This window comes from Lissotriton vulgaris, chromosome 9, assembly GCF_964263255.1.
Source record: "Lissotriton vulgaris chromosome 9, aLisVul1.2, whole genome shotgun sequence".
Lineage (NCBI taxonomy): Eukaryota > Metazoa > Chordata > Amphibia > Caudata > Salamandridae > Lissotriton > Lissotriton vulgaris.
Genome location: NC_141697.1, coordinates 941,833,193 through 941,847,910, shown reverse-complemented (window position 1 = coordinate 941,847,910; position 14,718 = coordinate 941,833,193). Strand labels below are relative to the sequence as shown.

The 14,718-nt window shown below is 43.1% G+C and overlaps 1 protein-coding gene across 2 annotated transcripts in view; it reads right to left on the bottom strand.

Moving 5' to 3' along the window:
* UBA7 (ubiquitin like modifier activating enzyme 7) overlaps window positions 1-14,718 on the bottom strand; it is a 1,262,833-nt gene that overhangs the window by 714,142 nt on the left and 533,973 nt on the right. The gene's annotated exons all lie outside the window — the stretch shown is intronic.

Below are 14,718 nucleotides of genomic sequence, written 5' to 3'. Positions count from 1 at the left end.
CGGGGGCGCCAGGCGGGGGCAGCTCCTCCCTGCTACGGGAATTACTTTGCAACTCTGGAATAAGGCAATGAACCGCACGGGGTGGGGGACAAAACCCACACGACAGACGCCGATCTGGCACTGTACGTGGCTGAGAGAACTGAACAAATTAAAAGTCTTCCAGAGGTGGGACGATATAGGTATCTCCACCTTGGGGGACATAGTAGCCAGGGGGGAACTGAAATCATTCATGGCTCTGAGATCGGATTTTGGATTGCATCGTACGCAGTTCTTCAAATATGCGCAGCTGCGACATACTTGGCGAGCCCAAAAAATCCAGTCAGGCGAGCTCCCGGACTACGCACCCTTAGAGGGACTGCTCCTACAGGAGCAAATCCAGGAGAAGGTGGTATCACTTACATATAAAACTTTAATAAATAACATGCTGGGTGACTTGGCCAAGCTTAGGAGGACGTGGGAGACTGAGGTGGGAGACATGGAGGATATTGACTGGGACATGGTGTTAATGCATCCCAGGGAGGTGGCAATTAAGTCCCGGCTGCGACTCATCCAAATTAACGTGCTTCACAGAACGTATTACGACAGAGTGCGGCTCCACAAAATGGGTAGGACGGAGGACACAATGTGCCTTCGATGCAGAGACATGGAAGGGGACTTCTATCACATCATATGGGCATGCAGCAAGATTCAAGATTATTGGAGTAAAGTTTTCGAGGAATTGGGTGAGGCACTAGAGACCCCTCTCCGACCTGAGCCCAGGCTGGCCCTCCTAGGCATGACAAATGACGTAGACCTCGCACGTCCCAGACTGATCTTTCTGGTTCTGGCACTAGTGCTGGCAAAAAGGGACGTAGCTAAGTATTGGGGAGCACCGGAACCATCAGGGTTGGATGAATGGAGGAGAGGGTTAGACATATACATGGCCGCTGAGAGGGTCACTTACAAATCGAGGGGATGCCCGAAGAAGTTCTGTAAGGTCTGGGGCAAATGGAGACACTACCACGGATTGGATGGGGGCTCTGAGGAAGATATGAACAGTAGTAAGATACGTGCCTGTAGGAGTAGACACCTGAGGCTTCAGAGTCCGAAAACAAGAGACAATTGCAATATTGCACTTTGGATCGGATCGACGTGGAACTTAGTAGAGATGTAAAGTGGGGAGGGTGGTGGGTGGGAGTCAAGGGTGTGCGAACTGCTGATTACATGATTGTATTGTTGAGTTACGATATAATGCAAATAAAAATGTTTTTTTAAAAAAGCACTAAAAGAGAAAGAAAGCGTTGATACCTTTGGGTCGAGTTCACGCTACAAACAAAATGCCAAAAAAGGAAGAAATAGTACCCCAATCACAGCACAAGCAGTGGATTAACAATAATTAACATTAATTAATCTGTATGTGGTCCATGCGTTCAAAAACAAAATGAAGTGATGCTTTGCATATTCTGCCAAATTAGAAGGCAGCAAACAAGACTGATGAGGACGTAAACAAATGGTAAGTAATGGGCGGGCGGGCTGGCTAAAAGCGACTTTTTAAAGAGTTTTTTTTGTAGAAACCAAAGATCGTCGTCATAGTAACAGTACATGCATTCTACCTGCAGGTGAGACCTAAAAAGAGACACTCACCACTCCCATATCGGCTCAGCAGCAAGCGCAACAGACTAGACCATGTTAATGTCAGCCTACGCCCAACACCACAGGCAGTGACCACCTTCCTCATCTTTCCTGCCCTCACAGCATTCAATAAGAGTCAATCATTGCTCCCAAATCCCCCATGTCATCTCAGCAGCCAGCACATAAGCCTAACTCATATGACACTTGCCTATGCACATCACCACTTGTCCACACATTCTCACCCTCATCACTCTTTCAAATAAGACCAATAACACTTCTGAAACGCCCCAACATCGCCCTATCAGCCAGCATGATGGCAACCACGACCTGAGGTTATGCAAAACTGGAGTCAATCTCAGGCCACCTGGACCTTTCCACTCTTGCTGGCCACTGAAATACAGCCCATCACCACTCACAAAGGCGCTACACTACTCAAGCTGCCTGCACAGCCAAATCGGTCACATGACCTCTGTCCATGGTCAACACCACAGTCAGTCAACACTCATTTCTCCATTGTTCTTTGACAGCCCTCAGGACATTCCACTGAAATGGAGTCCACAGACAAAGGTGTTACCTGTTTGTACCTTTTACGTCTGGAAAGGGCCCTGGACTATAACTCTACTTTCAGGTAAACCACACACATAATGTGGCTCACAAACAATACAAACCCAGACAACAAATATGCTTACTTCATGCTTTTATAGCAAACACCCATAACCTTATCCATGTCACTCACCAACATACAGACATCAACACACACCATCCTCCTCGTGCTCACCGATGCACATTCTGCTGCTCTAAATATCTCTCACATCAAAGATATCACAAATCATAATCTAGATGAACTCATCATCATAGAAACATGGCTCATGTAACCTCACCACAAACACCTCAGCCATCAGAATCCTCGCAGGGCACAGCAACCAATGCACCAACCACACACATAAAAAAGGCAACAGACTCATAGTCATCTATAAGTCTACCTGGCCCTAACCCTTTGCAAACCAGTTAACACTCAAGTCATTGAAGCGTATAACTTGATACTTCCCCTTTCCAGCATCCGAGACAACCACCTTCAGTTTGACATACACATCCTGCCAGGCACAACAAGGGTGTCAGAGAAGAAAAACAAGACCTCATCGCTTTTGCCTCTATTTAGACTTCAACTTCTACAGCGATTCAAGCACTAAAAAATGAAACACCCCACACATTTTTCAAGCAACTAATTACTAAAGCTATCCACTCCAAATCCAAGCACATCTAAACACCAGCTCACCCTCCCCTTTTCCAACCTTCAAGCACACCAATGCAAAGGAGAACAACAGGTGGACTAGGTTCCTGCTACTGTCAGAACGTTCCCCTGGACTTTCTGTAAGAAGAATTGATCAGGCTCTCTAAACCAAGTTGACTTCAAAGCACCATTGAAAACATGATCCTCCCTACCCAAACCTTCAGCACCTTGGTATCCGTGAGTGCTCCATACACAGAAAAGAAGACATGAAGAAAGACCAGCGCTCTTGATGCCCATACCCAACTCAAAACACTGTACATCACATGCAGATACCTTATCACCATAGCCTAAGCAATATTTTACAAGATTACAGTCAACAAAGGGACCAACAGAAGCAAAACAATTTGCAAGAGAGTCAAAAACAGAACTAATGCCCTTCCAGACCCACCAACTGTATTTAAATGGCATTATAGCAAGGTTGATAATACTGGCATACAAAAATATTGCATCTTCTACTTTGTCCAGGCGGCTACATTCTGCATTTCTTAAGTGAACATCTTCTTATCTAAACTTACCTTGCGATGTATTGGTGAGGTTGATGTAAAGGATGCAGCATTTTTGTCATACAATTTAACCTAGCAATACAGTGATGGTTTACCCCAATTGCACAATCAGTTGACAAGTACAACACCATCAATCAATGTGTCACTGAGAACATAAACAAAATCAGAAGTCATATTGACAATATTGACATATTGGGGAGAGGATGTAGCCTTACGGCTTTAGCGGTCGACCTCGAAGCTGAGGAACCGGGTTCGAGTCTCGGCGGCGACGCTCAAAATCCTGTGATTCTGGGCAAATCACTTAATATCCCCGTGCCTAACAAAAAGGCGGGAAAAATTAGTCAGCCCAGAAGGCGTGCCCACTTCTGCCAACCCCACTCCTCAGGTGGGGGAGACGAGGTGAAGCCCCTTCCTCAGTGCCCGCCATATTGCAGATGGCTAGCACTCCCCAATCAGGATTAGGGATTGTGCCCACTCCACCACGTGGGGTGAGTACACCAAGGGTGCAGTCACACTGAGGTCAGTAGCCCATTGGCTACTGACCTCGAGACCCCTAAAAAGCCCTCTAAATAGAGTATTTAGGGGCCGCCCTGAACCAAGAAGACAGAATCCCGCAACTTATGAAGAAGAAGGACAAAAGAAGACGCCCAGCAGAGGAGACTGCCGAGCACAAGTGACTTGGCCCCGGTTCTACCGGCCCGTCTGCAGTTTCTAGCGACCCTGCGCCAGAAGTCGCCCTGTCCTACAGTCAGCGACCTCATGAACCCTGGGAGGACTGATTGTCTTCAACAAAGACTGGATCTCCTGTGAACAGCAGCTTTATTCAAAAGAAACAGCCAAGAAAGACTCTGAGCCTGCTGAGGACAAAGAAACCCGAGGCCCGGAACTACCACTGCACCCCACTCCTACGGCCCAAATCGGGTAACCCACCGGTCCCAGCGAGGTCCCCCAGGGCTCCAGAGTCCGAGTCTACAGTGGGTTGACCCCTCCAGGACTCCCGGACGTCGCCTGCAGCCTCTGCAAGGAAACACCCCCAACCCCGAGTGGCCCGGTAAGGTGAATTCCGACCTCAAAAGACATCCATGCATCCAGCCCCCCTGCACCCTGGAAAAGAGAACCCAAGGTGCACCTATGTCTTGAGCCCTCCAACTTACCTGCGCAGCTGTTGGTTCCTCACAGAAGTCTTCCTGGACCGAGCCTGCAGCTAAAAACCAAAACCGGCAATCTCCATTGAAATAAGCAAGGCACCCGACGCCAAAACAGCATCCTGCACCCAGCCACCTCTGAGCCGCTACGGGTGTACTTTGGTTGCTAACTTGGATCCCCCTTTGCCCTGAGACTAACACCAGGAGCTTTGCTACCACAACCTTGTGGCCTGCTCGTGAGCAGCCACCAACCGGAGGCCCCCTACCCCCTGTTGGATAACATTTGGCCTCAGCACTCTGCACCAGGCCGCCCTAGTGCCACTGAGGGTGTTTCAAGAGTGCATTGTGACACTGTGGGAACCCTGGTTCTACCCCCAGAACACCAACTCCCACAACTAAGTACTTACCTGTTAAACGGTAACCACATTTTCTCCATAGGAATACATTGACTGTTTTTCCTTGAAAATTGTTCCAAGTGTGGAGTTGGGTTTTGTAAGAGAACTTGAAAAACTGCAAATAACTAACAACTGCTTTATTTACCTTTACTCTAGGAAATGTCCTAGTGTGATATTCAGGCATATCCCACTGAGTGGAAAAAGTAATCCATAAAGTAATCAAAAGTAATCTAACAGTAATTTCCACTGTATTGAAAAGATTTATAAACCTGTGACAAAGACATTTCATTCATCTTGCTTGCATTGTTCAAACCTACCTTGAAAAGTACCATGTACACGTACCTGCACCAGGCTTGATTGGTTCTAGAAAACAAATATAACTAAATAATATTTTTTTATACAAACAAATTGGTCTGAGTTCCGTTTTTGAGTGTGTGACATCATTTGCTGCCTGAGTGTGAACAACAAATGCTTAACACTACCCTCTGATAAAGCCTTACTGCTCGCCAACAGTACCACAAATAGAGAGTAAGGTGCTGTCTACTTTTACCTCTGCCTACCTTTGAGGTTCCACTGGACTCTGTGCACACTATACCTCATTTTGGTATAGTATATACAGAGCCAGCTTCCTACAAAAACACACACACAATAGCTCCTCTTTGATGCAAATTCCGATCCTGTTGGGGAAGTGGAGAGTGAATGAGGTGACCCAACGAAAAAAAGGGTGGTAGCCCCCTCTTATCAACAGTCCTCAGTGCATTCTCCATGCTTACGGGCTGAGGACACCATGGCTGTCTCTGTCGGGGTTCCCTCACAAATTGTTTCCCCAACCCCTCTGAACCCTTCTGCTAAGATATTTTCTTCCAATTTGGTCAATAATGTAATTTAGAATGATAAAAATATGGGGGCTAACACTCCATGTAATATATTGAATATACCTCTTGTGTTGGAATTTAGCGCTATCATAGACCAAGAAATATTTCTGAACATTCTTATTGGGCTGCTTTGATGAGATAGTTACATTCCAAATGGTTCAAAGTAGCAATAGCTCCCTGGTCTACATTGAGAACCCAGGTGAAAATAGTGGGAGCAGAGTAACCTTCAATTCAAAAGTGGTATGTTATCTAATCCTACTATGTAGTGACAAGTTACGCAGTCGAGGCATTAATGTATTTACTCTGCAGGAGGAGAAGGCTAATAGAGCTTCCTTTTAAAAAACTCATTGATGAAGCATATAGCTCTCTGGTTGCTCCGCCCCTGCAAATTATGTCAAATGAGAATCTAATAATTCTACAGATATCCCTGGCTAGGCGGGGCAGGAGGGTTTCCCTACTTGTCAGAAACGGGAAGGGAATTCATCAGATCGAGATGATGAGCCTGGGACTTATAGTTGTGTAGAAAGGTGTCCTTAACTCTAAGGGTGCCATTGGGTTTAATAACAGTAAAAGTTCCCTAGTAATGGCCTCAAGGTGGTTTCCAGGAATGTAGTAGGATTACTGAATGATGATAATAAAATGTTCTTTTTGAATAGTTTGGCGGCCGATATAATATGTATCCAGGAACTCTGGTCAACAAATGCTTTTGTTTTAGATGGCTACTTTTTTCGGAATTGTCTTGCAATTCCTTCTAGTAGGGGCTATGCAAAAGTGGGTATACCAATTCTCATAAATAATAAATACAGTCGGTCTTAAAGTCAGTTTAGTCACAACTCAAAATTAATTCAGGATATAAAAATAATCCTGAGGGGTGACCAGCACATTAACAACTCTCTTTTGGTGGAGAATGTGTATGTACCCTCTGACTCCGCCTATGAGCAATTAGTAATGGAAACTTTCTCTTTTATCTCTGAAATTAGGGAGCGAGAAGACTGTAAATACACATTATTGGTGAGAGATTTTAATGGCAAAAAATCAAACCATGTTTTAAGGCTATTAATAAATGAGCCCAAAGGAAAAGCGTTAGAAATCCCACCTGCAATCTTCCCTCCCAACATTAAATCTGATAAAAGCAGGCTCTTGTTGACGGAAGTCTTAAGGAATAAGGAATTTTTATAGTTTTTGGGAGAATTTAAAACAATACTCATGCATATTTTACACATAAATCTTCGATTAGCTGCTCCATCATTGATTATGTGATAGTTTCTTTTACCACTTTTGGGAGAATCTCAGATATGAATGTCATTGACAATTCCTTTAGCGATTATTAAGTATTTTCTTTCTTGTTCGACTTGGCTCAAAGGGAAGTCAGGTCCTGGATCCTTAAAACTACAACAGTGAGCTTTGATAAATCATATGATAGAACGCACTTTATTTCTAAGCTAATTGCTAAACTGAAATCATCTTTAACAGTATTAACCTGGCAGCCTCTGCCCCCATGCCCTGATCCAATACTTATGTATGCAAGTGATATGAAATCCCATGTGGCTAATTCCAAATTAAATACCCAGGTTTCATTAAAGAGACAGCATTTTAATACTGTCACCCCTCCAAATAGGAAGCTAAATAGATGAGAAGATAATGTATGTCATTTTCTTCTGAAAGAGGCAAAACAGTCACTGTATTGAAAAGAAGAAGGTAGAGATTGAAGCTGGCTGGCCCTTAGGAAGGAGAAAGATTATTATAACTGGTTCAGGTTAAAAGAAGCTGGCTCACAGAAGGATACAAAGAGATATTGGGAAATTATATCTAACAGTTGTGGATGTATAATAAAATCCCTTACAAATTCAGTAAAGGAAGATGAATGATGCACTTATATCGGGGATCTTTACTCATCAAATTGTGTTACAGAGCTGACCTTGCTCCCTTTGGCTTCTACCACTCACCCAACACAGTATTTGGCCATCCTTCCACTAAAGAGATCGAAATTATAATTTGGAGTATGAGAGTCTCTACCGCAATGGGGACCAATGAGAGCCCCATCTCCGTAATTAAGAGAGTGACCTCGTTATGGGCTATTTTTCTTATATAAGTTTTTGCACATTTTTATTAACACAGAATAATTCCCCCTTCTTGGACAGGGAGTATCCTAATTCTCCTACATAAAAAGGACCCAGGAATCTCAACTCTAGTTACCAGCAAACTGCCCTAGAACTTGATGCAGTAGGAGAAATATTTGCTCGATCGTCTTTCAGTTTGAGTGGGAGAGGAGAAGATTCTTCCCTTAGAGCAAGCAGGTTTAGGAAGAAACATTGCACATTAGACAACATCTTTATGCTGAAGTGAATAGTGGGAAAGTATGTGTCTATTCATGAGTCTTATGTATACGCAGCATTTATAGATGTCACTTCAGCATTTGATAGGGTAAATCGCCCAATCTTATGGAGAAAAATGAAGAAATTCTGTGTGCCTATAGCCCCTTTTCCATTAGTTACTGCCCTTCACTCCTCGACTTGGTGTCGGGTATTATTGGGTGGTGATCAGGCCTCTCTTCCATAATTCTAAACAAAAATGGTCTGAGACAGGGCTATCTGTTGCCGCCCCTTCTTTTTTTTATGTACATTTCAGACCTGGAAAGTTTATTGAATGGTAGGGAGATTCTCCTAGTATTGGTGGGCGATCTTTTCCATGTCTAATGTATGCTGATTATCCTTCTGGTTCTGGACTTAAGTCCTAAGGGTCTAAATAATCAGTTATTCTCAATTCAGTCGTCTCCCATCACTTTCTGAAAATTATCTGAAAAAGCAAAGTATTGATCTTTAAGGCTAGCAAAAGTGGGACGTTTTGCAATTGTACCAGGTTTCTGGGTTCAGATAAGCTAGTGTTGCGTGCTTATCTAGGATCCTGATCGATACTGTGACCTTATGCCCCTATTCGGCTATAAATCCATTTATTCCCTATATTGGCATAACCGTTCAAGTGCGATATTCAGAAAGTCATCTCTGGCCTCACACGAACAGAGCCACATTCCAGAATAGTTTTCTCTGCCACTTCCTTTGCAACCAATTAGTGCAATGACAGAGCAGAAGTCACTATCTGAAGATTCCTAGATTAACACTCCGAGTTCTTCAACAAGATAAAAACTCAGCAAACCTGGAAATCCCCGCTTGCTGTGTTTTGATTAGTAATAGAACTCTAATGAGCAACCGATAGCGATCACTTCCTAGTGACATCTTTATTGACGTCTTATGTCCAGCAAACTTACGTCAAACATGGCACCTTTCAGGTATAAATACTACCAACATGGCCTTAAGCAAACGCTGTCTGCTGTTGCGCCTGTTGCCTGTTGTTAGCTGTGGTTCGCTGAAGCTGATACTGCCAGCTATCTCGCTGCTGCTGAAGAAGCTGTCATGCTGATGACACCATAGCTGCTATCGCTACTACTATCGCTGCCAACTAGCGAACGATGGTGTGGTGAAACTAGGAGCTGAACAGCCGTCCCTCTGCGAAGAGCCCAGCAGATGCCAGCTGCCCGCGGACGCTGTCCCCCCTCGACGCGCTGAAGAAGAGACGCTGTCTTTCTCCTGCAGAGAAATCCAGCTCCAGCGTTTCTGGTCTACCCTTGCGGGTGACTGGGATACCGAGTTCCCCCTGAAGGAGATACTAGACCTCCATCATTCTATTCAGAGGTATGGTGTTGACTAAACCCTTAGTGAGAATTCTTGAAGCAAACCTTGGCAAAACCAACTTAACTTAAAGCTACTTACTTACTCCCCTCCCAAGTATTAGGCTTAGGTCAGGTACACTGGGGTAGGCGTAGTTAGAAGCACCAGTTGAGTATTTTAGCCTAATGTATATATGAATGTATATATGTTTTATTACTTTTAAACCATTGTATGGCTAAGAAACCATATCAATGCTTTTACAGTATTATCTCGCAATACTTATCTTACTGTACGTACTTTTTATAATAACAAGTCTTGCAATTGTGGCAATACATTTCTATTGTACGAGAAGAAAGACTGTTCAATAAATGTTAACCCTTTATTGACAAACGCCCGTCCCTCTATTCTCTACATATTGTGAAAGTAAACTGCACCAACCTGACTGAGTAAAATAACTGTCTATTGTTTCACACGACCCTAGAGATTGACTCTTGATCTGAGGAGCAAAGTTGTCATGTTGCACGGTTGTTGGAAAACTGAATCCCTTCTTGTCTGTGCCAGGGAAGCTGATCACTTCCTATTCAGTCAAGAAAGTTTCCAGTGACCTCTGAGCTAGTTGGTAACAAACCCAATTAAGTTTAGCATAGTCAGTAGAGGCCTGGAAGATCCGCACTTCTACGTCGATACTACTGTTTATGTTATTCCAATGCGCAGGGCCTAGTGGGAAACTGGGAACTACACTACACTAGAGGTAGCTAAGCATACCCCAAATTTGTAGAAAATTAAGTCAAGCAGTATGATTGAAAAGGACCGTAATAACCACTGATCCTTCAGGGTCTTATTGCATGCCAATGAACTAAGAGCATTTTATAATGCAGTGGGTCGGAGGCAATTTTTACTCCTGCTCTTGGTATATAGTAAAGGTTCCCCCAACTCTACTGTATGCCATAGAAACAATCAACCAGTCTAACTATGTTTTAATTGTTTAAGAGAAGATGGAAGACCAGACTTTTAGGAAGTTATTTAATTTCAATTCGTCTGTCCGGTACATTTGAGACTTGAATTTGGGTCAATAAGCTGTAATGTGCAAGGCCTGGTTTGTGTGGCCCGATGGCACCACCAGTTCATGAAGGGCAAGGGGGAGTCATCAGGGTTTTTTTGTGCTTAGAAAGTTTTGGTTCAAAGTTAGGAAAAAAACATTTCTCTAGAGATTTTAAATATGCATTTAATCAATTGGATCTAAAGCAGGATCTACTGGGCGCTCTTTCTTATACTCAACTTAAATATTTTCTAAAGTATTCATCGGGAGTAATAAGTCAAAATTTGGATGTAAGATACTGACAATCAAAGAGAAAATTTGAGGTGATAATCGCCTACAGGAAGCTCAGCAATATTTGTTGTGGAATTTAGAACACATAATTCAACACTATTACGAATCAATTTACTATCTCTAAATGTGTTGACAGCAAACTGGAATAATTCTAAAGAGAAGGTGAAAATGTGTAATTTGTGTAACATGGGTATTCAGGATTATAATGATGTATTATTTGTTTGTACAGCACTGCACTTCCCTGCCATTTAATCCTAAAACCAATGTTTTAAAATTGCAATATTAAGACAGTAGCGGCGGACCAGCAACTGCTTTTCCCTTCTCAGAATGAAATAATCTGTCAAAAAGTTTTAATATATTTTTTAAATGTATATTAATGTGATTGCTGTTATTTGTAAAATTTTATGTGATTTATGTTATTTAATACACTGTCCTGTTTTATGTTGATGTCATCTGTGTTCCAAACCTTGAATAAAATTTTAATTGAATTAATAAAACAATATTCTTACCTGCAGTATTCTGTATTTTGATATTCTTGACATCACAATATTTTTGACATATTTGCCAATTGATATTTTTTACTCATATTAAAATTACATACCCACTCAATCTCCACAACGCAAAAAATCTATTTACTCAAAGCCTGCCTCAGCCTCGCCCAGTCATGAGCCTATAAAAAAATAATCTTTACCAAAACAGTATTCCTCCTGTTTGCAAACAGGACAAACCAATCACAGATTCAAGCCTAGCTAAACAAAATGAACCAGGATATTTTCCATCATTGCTTTCCCTTTTAAAGAATTCATGAAAATCAAAACTGAATTGTACCAGCTGTACCTCTTGAAAAAAAAATCCATACCTGAACCTTACTTCAGGACATTCCGATGACTACTCTCTCACCTGCATGGAGCAACAACAATTGGCACCCCTGAAATGGATCATGTGCCCTGCAACAAATCTGACGAATGGCCTGAAGACGTTCAAAACATGACTCCAACTCTGAAGTAACTGCATTGGCTCCAGCAGCATCATTTGTAAGGCAATCCGAAAAAGCAACCCTGCACATCTGGCTAAGAGAAAATAGCCACCTCTGGCAGAGAGTGCCACACCGGAAGCCAGGACATTGCCTTACTGGAAACAATGAAATGCAAAAATGTAAAAACTGCAAGACCGGCCTTCTCCATCTATTTGGCCAGGATACTGAACAACATCCCCATCAAGATTAGAACTGCTTGTACTCGCCTACAATTCAGAAAGGAACTGATGACACACCAGAACGCACCTTCTAGCTACATTCACAGACTAAGACTGTTCTTTCATACATAACATATATTTTAAGTAAATGTTAACAGAATTTGCAACTTCAATAGTTTCAAACTAGTGAGCGCTTCCACTGCTCCTTGATTTATTGGAGTAGCTAAGTTGTCTCGTGTCACGGATATAAAGTTTCTTGTAGATTTAATTAAAGTTGACTTTTGGTAGAAAAAAATGCACAAATTAGTTTACACTGGTGAAACACACCTGAAAACAAGTGATGCCACTTATGCTCAGGCCCCCTACCCCCGCTCAATATGCATACACTAATGGGCCGGTCAAGGGAGAGAAAAGGAGTGACACCTCTGCCATTGATAAAAGGGAGGTAATGGATGCTCATCTGCTTCCAGAAAGGCTACTCAGGGCCCCACTGGACCGCTGGCGGTATCAACGCAGAAACCACCCAATTCGGCCCCTAGGGTACCCCAAAAAGCAGCCCTCAGCTGGAACTGGACACCGGCCCCTTGGGTGTTGCCCGAGTGCCCGGGTTATCAATCCGATCCTGTGTATATATCTCGAGTTGTAATAGACAATGGCCAGTGGCGCTTCAACAATTTTCAGAGTGGGGATGCTGTCATTAATGTTACATCACTGAAGTCATAGAGACTGAAAAATTCAAGCGTCACATAAAGAACAAGTGTAGGAAATGAATCATGCCCATTGAGTAGGTGAATTGTAAGGGTATATAGTATGTCACTGATAATGCATGTGGGACACACCTTCGGAAATATATTGCTAAAGTATGATGTGTGGACCCACTTTCTTTTACAGACAGCACATTATCCATTGTAGTGGCCACTAAGGGCCTGATTTATAGTTCAGCGAATTGGACACTGCAGCACAAAAGGCGACAGATATCCTGTCCACCATATTACATGTGCATTACATTCAACAGCGCTAGCAATATGGTGGGCGTGAAATCCACCATGTTTTTTGATGGAGTAACCTATCCAGGAACTCTAAATCGATCCCTAAATTTGCACAGGCATGCGGTTTTACTGAAAATACTATATAAAGCACAACTGATGTTTTGAAAATTGGGTATGAGCAATTATTTATTTGTGCATCACACAAGCAAAGTGCCTTGATTTGTTTTGTTCCTATTAAAATCTTTCTTTCTACCATAATACAGGATTACAAAAAAGTACTTCATTTGTGCTTCTTAACTGCTGATAGATTTTGAAATATCTGTACAGTTCATCTACAGGTATTTTAAATGTTATTGTGAGTTAGTAAATATTTGACATCCTACAGCCTGTCCTTTCACCATCCCTGTACCCCTGTCAGGCTGTCACATAGTTCACATCACTAAATCCTCTCACTTTGTAGTCAGAGAAAGAAAAGTAAACACCTATCTCCATGTTAAACGAATAAGCAGCAATTTGTCAGAAGATATTGGGAGACACTTGACCTCTGTCTTTCAAAGCACAGCAAATGTGACAAGATAAATACAAAATTGAAAGGCACCTTTAATGCTCATGTATATGGCCCCACTGGTAGGGGTGGTCTAATCGTACGGCGTAGAGCTAGTCTCTTACGCCGACGATACTCAACTGCTGATCTCCCTGTCCCAAGCTCCCTCCTTGGCTGCTGAAAATTTTAAAACCTGCATGAGCAATCTTGCAGATTGGATGACCCAACATTGCCTCAAACTTAACGGCTTGAAGACTGAGGTGTTGATAATTGGAGGCAAGGACACTAGCTGGACCAAGGAGTGGTGGCCATCCTGTCTGGGGCCTCTGCCTACTCCCGGCAGAGAAGCAAAGAGTTTAGGTGTCTGGGTGGATACCAAACTCTCCTTTGACAGCCATGTAAATAAAATTGTAGGGAAGTGCTTTGGGGTCATGAAAACTCTCAACCGTACCCTGGACCTTCTCCCTTTGGAGGCCAGGCGTACCTTGACTCAGGCCCTAGTAACCTCTCGCATGGACTATGGCAATGTACTTCTTCTTGGTACTTCGGAAAAGAACATCAGGAGACTGCAGGTACTACAAAACTCGGCAGCACGGCTAGTATTGAGATTACCCAGAAGAGTTGCTTCTAAATCCACCTTGGCAACCCTTCATTGGCTGCCCATTAGGAAGAGAATTCTTTTTAAAGCCCTTCTTTTATGCTTTAGAATTATCTCTCACAGTGCACCGTCCTACTTGTCTGACCTAGCTGTCCCATACGAGCCTAACAGAGCACTTCGCTCGATGGGAAAGGGCCTCCTCATGATCCCCCGTACAAAAAAATCCAGAATGGGAGGTCGGTCTTTCCGTTCCCTGGCAGCAACCAAATGGAACACCCTTCCCATCAATATTAGGCTAGCAAAAAATGAAGCCACCTTCAGGAAACTTCTAAAAACGCACCTATTTGCCCTTTAGGCTCTTCCCCTCCTCTGATCTCTGACTCTATTCCTCAGCGCGGGGACACGCCGAGAGGCGTCACCATGCGCTCTACAAACCCCTTTATTATTATTATTATTCACCTTCAGAGCTCCAACATGGTTGTTTTTAGAGTGCTGCAGCTTCCTCACCCCTACACCCAGCAGGTGCCTCTAAAATGGCAGCTGATTAACAGTACAAGTCAGAGTACTGCTGAGGAGTG